This window comes from Solanum verrucosum, unplaced genomic scaffold, assembly GCF_900185275.1.
Source record: "Solanum verrucosum unplaced genomic scaffold, falcon-dt-bn FXZP01000183.1, whole genome shotgun sequence".
Lineage (NCBI taxonomy): Eukaryota > Viridiplantae > Streptophyta > Magnoliopsida > Solanales > Solanaceae > Solanum > Solanum verrucosum.
Genome location: NW_026020430.1, coordinates 1,162,994 through 1,171,900, shown reverse-complemented (window position 1 = coordinate 1,171,900; position 8,907 = coordinate 1,162,994). Strand labels below are relative to the sequence as shown.

Genomic DNA, 8,907 nt, shown 5'->3' with positions numbered 1-8,907 from the left:
AAACAGAGTGTTAAGGAGAATGCAATAATAACGTACAATTGGATAAACTGAAAAAAAAAATATTTCACGGATTTAATTCAACAATGGAATTTAGATTTATTTAACAGCTCATTTATGACATATTTGATAATTACCACCGTACAATATGATGATATCAATTCCTTATCCAAAGAAATGATTGCCGACTCATATAATATTTTTTTAATACAAACTTACATATACACGACGTTTGTAATAACACCAAAATAAATACTATATGATATATATATTCATACAAATATATCATATTGACTTTTGTTTTGGCCTATATATGCTCATAATATAAATTGGTCGGGTATTTAAAATAGACTTTTTATTTGATTATATGGTTTTTCCTTAGATACTAATTGAATTTATAAAATTATTACATTTTAACTGTTTGGTCAGAAAAGGTCAGAATCAAGAATATAATTTCTAATTTTTTGAAGTACAAAGAATATAAAATTTTATGAACTAAAAATATTTTTTATTCCTCGTTAACTGATAACCATCATGTGCTTAAACAAGTATATTTGTAAGATATACTAGATAATTTAAGGCCCATGATACGGGCCCAATATAATTTCATATATTTTGTTGGAAAAATTACATAAATTCACAACTTAAGATATTATAATCCTCTCTCGGATACATCCTTATTTCCTCTCGGATACATCTATTCCCTCTCGGATACATACCTATCCCCTCTCGAATACATCCCTCCCCCGAAGTAATGTGTCATTTGCAATGTATTGGACAACCAAGGAATGTATTCGAGATAAATGAAAAATTCGAAATTTTTGTAATTGAGGAAACTTCCCGGATATGATGTAAATAGCCTTCAAAGATATGAGATTTCTATACTTTATACTATTTTTTCTTTAGTAAACAACTTCAATATATTACTTTATAATCTATTTCAAATGGTCATACGACCTAAATTGAGAAAGTTGAATTCTAAAAAATTATATGCAGCAAGGAAATAGAGAATTGTGTTAGATTATGAGTTAAAACATTTTGTGTTTGAGGAATATATAAAATGTTGATATCTTTGAAAAATTTCATTGATCTTCAAATATATTCGCAAGTGGTATCTATTTTCCACAATGTTATTATCTTCGTTTTGTAATATTTGCACCATAAGCTTTGCATCTGATAATTTGATCAATCAATTCGTAAAGATTGATTTAAAGTCTTTCAAATCTCTATTGCTTCAACTTAAGTATATTGTGTTTGCAATTGGCTTTGTCGATGAATTTTGTGATACATTTTATTATTGTCTTCGATAAATAAAATACTTAAAAAATTGATTTCTAACTTCACAACAATAAAAACAATCAAGAAAGCAACTTTATTTCTATATACAATAACAATTATCATAATGTTATATTCTAAATATTGAAAGTATTTATTAAAAAATTAATTTGTAATTCCACAAAATAAAAACAATCATGAAAGAAACTTTATTTCTATATACAATAACAATTATCGTAATGATATATTCTAAATTACATTAATTAATTTTTTTTGATACTACACTCTTAATATCATGCAGTAAAGAAAACCCTGAATCTACCCTACAAAATAACCAATATACTTTTTTTTTCAGGTTGTTTTTTCCTAATTCATTTATTTTTTAGTTTTTTTCTTCCTCTATATTTCTCAACAAAGTCTTTTTCTATTGACATTTTCTTTTGTTGTTCTTCTTTATTTTTTAACTACTCATTTTTCTTTAGTTTGAATTTTAATATTCATTAGAATTTGAATGTTAAACGTTTTCCTTGTCAAATTTTCTCTGTTAAATAGTTTATCATATTTGATATTAAGAAAATATAGAAATGAAAATTTTATATTTTTTAATCTTTCGATGAATACATTATCGAATTATTAATTTCTTGATAGTCAAACATTGTCATTCTTTTAGTCACGAAATTTGATATTTTCTTCAAATTAATTAAAAAATATTGATACATCATTTTAAAGACTATTTAATAATCAAGATACGAATTTAGTGGTCATATTATGTAACATAATATTAAAAATATTTTTACGCAATAATCCTTTAAAGTATTTCTAAGAACAAAATATTAACTATTCAAACACATTTTATTTTAATTAGTTCAAAATTTTCTTTCTAAAATATGTCAAAACAAGCTTAGTATTATTGTTTGTAATAAGTTAACTAATAGAAACTCTTTATTTTAACAAAATTACAATAATATCCTTATGGGCCCATAACAAAAGTTAAGACATGTATGGATTCTTCTAGATTTTCATTTTGACCATTAATTATACAATTATTATTTTACCCTTAAATGATGTTAAAATTACTAAAATGTCATTGGTCGTCCTTCTCATGACTCTTCTATATAATAGAAATATGTTAGTATAGTTTTTTTTTTAAAAATGTTGTATTGTTTAAAGGAAAAAGGGTCAAAAATGCCCTTAAATTATGTGAAAGAAATAAAAATGTCATCCGTTTATAATTTGGCTCAAAAATGCCCTTATCGTCTATACTTTGGTTCCAAAATACTCTTGCAGTCAATACTTTAGTTCAGAATTGCCCATATAGTTACTAAATGGGTCAAAAATGTCTTTTTCTAAATAAACATATTACTTTCTCCCCTTTTTAAATACGTCTTCTTCCTAATTAAAATATTATGGGAAAATACATTAAAAAAAAAACTTAAACTTGGCAGCAGAACTTACTTTAACACTTAAACTATACGAACGTTTATTTACCCCCTAATTTCATTTCGCGTGAATTTAATTCCATCCTAACGGATGACGTGGCAAAAAAAGAAAAGTATTTTTTTTGAAAGCGCGTTAAGTTATATTTAAAAAAAAGTAATGGTCCCACTTTGTATATATGAAAAAAAAAAAACCCCACCCACCCCATTTGTCTTTTTCTTCAAACCCTCCACCCCGCTTTTTCAAAACCTCACCTACCCCCTCTACCTGCTTGTCTTTTCTTCCTCAAACTCCCCACGTCACGCTATCCCCAACCCACTCCATCCTCTTTCTCCTTCTTCAAACTCTACATTCAAAGCACATAAATAAAAAGAATCAGATCTACATAAATTTTTTTTACTCTTTAATTTGGAGATTTGATTTTTCTTAAAAAGTTGTGATTTTTTTTTAAAATAAAGACTTGGGCATAAAAGAAGATGAGGTTTTGTCAACCGATCTATAATGTTAATGGTTAACAATGGCGATTGAAGCAATGGGTAGAGAAAGGTTTTTTTAAAAAGAAAAATCACTACAAATAAATGTGTTTTTCTTGAATTAGTTAAGAATTCCTTATTAGTCTGGTTCAACATGGGCTTGTGTTTTTGGTGTAAAAATCGTCATCGTGCTTGGATTAGTGCAACACATGTTAGATCCATTTAGAATTGGTGTGGAGCAACAAAGCATAAGTAATAATTAGTTTTTAGCTTCAGCTTAATTTTCCTAGTTTTAACCTTATTAATATATAGATATGGTTCTGTTAATTGCAAAAAAAAAGTTAAGAATTAGAACTTGATTAGTATATAAAAATAAAAAAAATAAAGAACACCGACAATCGACAATGCCAGTAAATGACGTTGATTATTAAAAAAAAATCACTGGTAATGACTTCAATTTTTCTTAAACTAATTAAGAACTAAAGATTAACTAGTATTTAAATATTATGAAAAGGAAAGAAAGAAATGAATTTAAAAAATCAAAAATCAAATTTTAGAGAATTTTCAATGTGGCTATGATGTGGCGCTTATGTGGTTCTGATGTGTCAATGACGTGGCGCGTGTGTAATACACTTGCCAACTCGAGACTGGTATATTCACTTCAAATATGTTAAGGGGGTATTTAAATGCATGTATAGTTTAAGTATTAAAGTAAGTTATGCTGCCAAGTTCAGGTTTTTTTTTTATGTAGTTTCCCAAATATTATTAAAGAACCATGTTCTTGTTTTCTTTCTTTTAAAATCACTTTAACAAATAAAAATGTAGGAAATATTTTTTTCTTCTTAATCTCATTTTATCCATTAAAATAGAATAATTTCATGTACCATTTCGACATATAATATAGGTCATATATAATATATCATAATATATCCATCATTAATTTATATTTATATAACGATAAAAAATAATTATAAAAAAATAAAAAATATTTTCATTTTTTATTTTTTTCTGAATTGAAGTAAGATAAACATTTCCTAATTTAAAAAAATATTATTAGAAAAAAGAATTTGTTAAAAAGAAAACAAATAATATATTTATTTGAAAAATGAGCATTTTGACCCATTAAATAACAATAAGGGCATTTTTGGACCAAAGTATTGACAGTAAGGACATTGTTGAACCAAACTATAAACGAAGGACAATTTTGTTCCTTTCACATAATTTAAGGGCATTTTTTTACCCTTTTCCCTTATTTAAATTGCGAAGATAAAATAAAAAGATAAGTATTATTATTGCGGTCTTGAATAGCCTTAGAAAATGCTTCATATCAATCTCAATCTCATATATTTTGAAAAAATACACGATTAACAGTAATTGTTGTTAGAAAAGTTATTATTGAATATGCTATTATTAATAAGAAATCGAAGATAGTAAACAATTTTATTCCATAATAAAAATATTGTTGATGTAATTTAAAAAGGGAAAATTATATATAATAGCAAACTATTAATTCAAATTAAATGCTATAAATATAGTTTGATTTAATTGTACCCTATAGCAAACTATTGCTATTTTCGCCACTCTCCCTGGTGGAATCTCGCTCGCCACTCTCGTTTGGTGGCAGTCTCGCTCGCCTCTCTCGCTTTTATACAAACACAAATGTATAAAATGCATTTGTGTTTGTATAAAGTGAGAGGAAATTGTATATATACATATATTTTCGTTCCCCTCTCTCCCCTCTCCCAGATCTCGCTCGCCACTCTCCCAAGTCTCGCTCGCCACCCTCGCCTCTCTTGCTTATACAAACAGCAACGAAATGTATAAATTGCGCTTCTATTTGTATAAAGCGAGAGAAAATTGTATATACACATGCAAATACATATATCTTCGTCATATACACTTTTAATTATACAATACAAATATTTTCCTTCCCAGTTTTCTTTTGTCTTTCTCTCTTTCTAGTTTTATACATACACAGATTATACAATTGATCTTTTGTATACAATTGCTTTCTTTTGTAAATGTATAGCGAATTATACAATTGTTTTATGTATAGCGAATTATACAACTGTTTTTTTGTATATGTATAGCGAATTATACATATATATGTTTGCTATGAAGCGCAATTATGCAAACTTTGCTATAACATATAAATATAAATTTTGTGTTTGCTATATGTGAAAGTTGCTCATTTAAAAATGTGGACTAGTTCATAGGAGACGGAAGTCATATTTAAAGGCCTTTAAAATTTATTAAGCATTTGAATCATGTCTATTTTATATATATTCCTAGATATTTAAAATAACTCATAATTAAGCTAAATTTTCTTTTTCTTAATAATTTTTTTTTCAAGGTGGAGCTTTTCCCAAATTGAATTATATATGATGCTAAAGATACATTTTGAACTTTGTAGTTCATTGATATATAATCATTAGTTTATAATTTATTATTCTTTCTCCATTATTTCACTAGAATAAAATCAATTTATTATTTTTTCGTCCATTATATCACTAGAATAAATTTAAGAAAAAAAGACATAGTTTTTTAACTTGTATCTAACACAAGTTTTAAAATATTTATATGTTATAAATCATCTAATTACAGGTAAAGTTGAAATTCTAAAATTAATTTATTTTTGAATATAAAAATACAACTTTCTAGTTTCTATTTAGAATAACAAAAATTTAACCCTCCCCCCCCAAAAAAAATAAATATAACACATAAATTAGAGCAAAAAAGGAATAATGTCCTCACCTTAATTCAAAACTTTTTTTTAAATACACCTTAATTCAAATCAATTAGTATGATTTGATTTAAATATTTAATGATAGTAGATGGTTGCCATAGTAGATTCTTATCAAAGTGTTACTAATTCCATTTTTATTTTATATATATTAAAATGTTAGAATTTTGATTATTTTTTTTATATTTAATTTTTTTTTAAAAAAGTTTTGACTTCGTCACTAAACATAATTAGAAACGTGCTTATGCCCTACCAGGCTACCACATGCCTCGTCTTGTTTAATGTTTCTTGTGAACTTCATCTGTACACCGTTTAATCTCAAGTCTCAACGCATGTTAAGATTTTAATTGCTCCCACAATAAACAAAGAAGTATTATTGTCTTTTTAGCTGTTGGTGATCTAACATTGATTTTCAATATCATTATTTCTAAATTGAAGAAAATTGCTTTTTGGTATTAACTATATATGCTCTTTGATGAAATATTTTCATGGTTTTCATTTATAATCTTCAACTATAATTTCGTACTTCAAAAAGCAACGGAATCCCTCAAATTTTATAAAGAAAATAATTAAAAACAAAGGAACTACATCAATTTTCTTTTTAAAAAATTATAATTCTCACGCATTTTTTGCATGAAAAGACCCGACAATATACATCTATCCGTTTTCTATTAAAAAATGAAAAAACGACAAACTAGATCGGTTTTCTGTCGATTTTTTCCCTCAATTTTTTTGTTTGTTGTTTCTAGTAGTGTAGGTTCATAATCTTTTATATGTCACATTACCAAGGGTTTGTTTTCCCTTCCCTCACCTAAATCACTTCTCTATCCACACTATAAATAACAAAACTTAACAACCCTTCATCCAAATCACATCCAACTCCACGCTATAAAGAACAAAACTTAACAATCCTTCATCGATCAAACTTCATATGCCACCTGTCATTTGCCATGGACCCAACAAGCTAGAGATATGCGTCGTCTTTAAATTGTGAATCCACCTTTAATTACATCAAAAAACAATACCTCATTAGTTAAAGTAAACATAAGGGTGCCACAACAAATTTACCAAAATTCAAACTTTAATACTCCCTCCGTCTCATTTTATGTGGCAACATTTGACCGGGCACGGAGTTTAAGAAATAAATGAAGACTTTGAAATGTTTATCAAATTGCCCTTTAAAAAGTAGACTCACTTTTCTCTCTCCTCATAAATGTATTGGAGTATTATTTTAAGATTAAGTGGGACCAACAAGGGTAAAAAAGGAATTGTACCTTTAAATACTTTCCATATAAGGAAATGTGACATTCTTTTTGGGACTGACCAAAAAGGAAATATTGCCACATAAAATGGGACGGAGGGAGTACTATATATGTGAAACAACATGTGAATCTAACTGATCAAAACATTACAACAATACCCTTTACACACCTATGTGGAATAAAGGTACGCGTGTGCATTCCAATTTTCAAAGATTTATTTCCAAAACTTCCACATTTAAAAATAAAATAAAATATAGGCTACACAATCTAAACACATTTTCAACTCTCGACAAACTTCTTATCTCAATAGATCTTTTCAAAGAATTGTTTGTCCAAACGGCTCTACCCTTTTTAACAAATGGGAGACAAAAGAAACTTTATCTTTTTGTAGATTGTCTTCAAAAAAAATTGCGCGTGCATTGCAATGTACACTTCATATTTAATTTATGAATTAAAAAGGTATGACACTAAATGTGAAACAGAACAATAATTCTACAATTTAAGATATTCATGCACAAAGGAAGGAGCTAGCTAGTGAGGGCCTAGGGTTCGTTGAATCCCCTTCAGCGGAGAAAATATATTATTCAAATATAGTTAAAATTATTTTTTATGTCTATGTTATAGAAGACTAGATGTTGAACGTTTTCGACTTCTTCATGTATTTACTTTTTCATATTTTGAATTTTCTAATGAAAATTCTAATTCCATCACGCACTCAATGTAAAACAAATTGGGAGCTATCAATTAGGTTCAACCCCCCAACGTTCTTTCTCCAAAACCTTTTTATTTTGTTAAAAAAAAAAAGAACCATTAAATAAAGGAAGAGAACAAAAATTTAGACAAGACTTGCTATATTTAAAAGCCTCCATGTCGCATGTTGTGACATTTATATGATGATGGCAATATTTTTATATACGCGTCCGCCTCCACTCCCCCGCATATTTAGAATCCTCCCACATGGCAATAATATCGTACTATACAACAATGACAATAACATAGTTAGAATAACACGAGTATTAATAATATACAGATTAGTTATAAGAGATTTTATATATTATTTCATATTAGGATTTATTATATAGTTATTCTATTTTTTATCATATATATATAGAGAGATATTTTTAATTGCAAACTAAGCATCGTGTTAATACTATACATAAATAATTTATCTCTTGATTAGCAGTACATGCATAACTGTCTCTAAATCATTTGCTAAAAGTCTCCTAAATTTAATCTCATAAGTGGAGATCTGACAATAATATCACACTATTGTTTGGTTAATATTTTGCAAAATTCCTTATATTTGTCGGCATATACAACTTAGAAATATCATCATACTCCTTCTGTCCCTAATTACTTATTCACTTTTTCTTATATAGTTGTCCCTAATTACTTGTCTATTTTGACAAATTAAGAAAGGACAATTTTATTTTTTTTACAAATTATGCCCTCAATTAATTACTTTGAAAAAAATAGAACTTCTTGAAAATCTTAAATTTTTAATTCATTCACTTCATAATTAATAGGGGTAAAATGGTAAACTCACTATATTAATATTTGTTTTGTTAATAGGCGTGTCAATTCAAAAGTAGACAAATAATTAGGGACATAGAGAATATTTTTTTGTCTCGATTTATGTGACACTTTCATTTTTAGACGGTCCAAAAAGAAATTCATCTTTCCTTATTTGACAACTATTTAATGACATCATTTCTATTTT

General features: G+C 27.0%; 1 protein-coding gene across 1 annotated transcript in view; it reads left to right on the top strand.

Moving 5' to 3' along the window:
* The window catches only part of LOC125807478 (structural maintenance of chromosomes protein 3), a 142,860-nt gene that overhangs the window by 49,646 nt on the left and 84,307 nt on the right, over nucleotides 1–8,907 (top strand). The window lies entirely within an intron of this gene.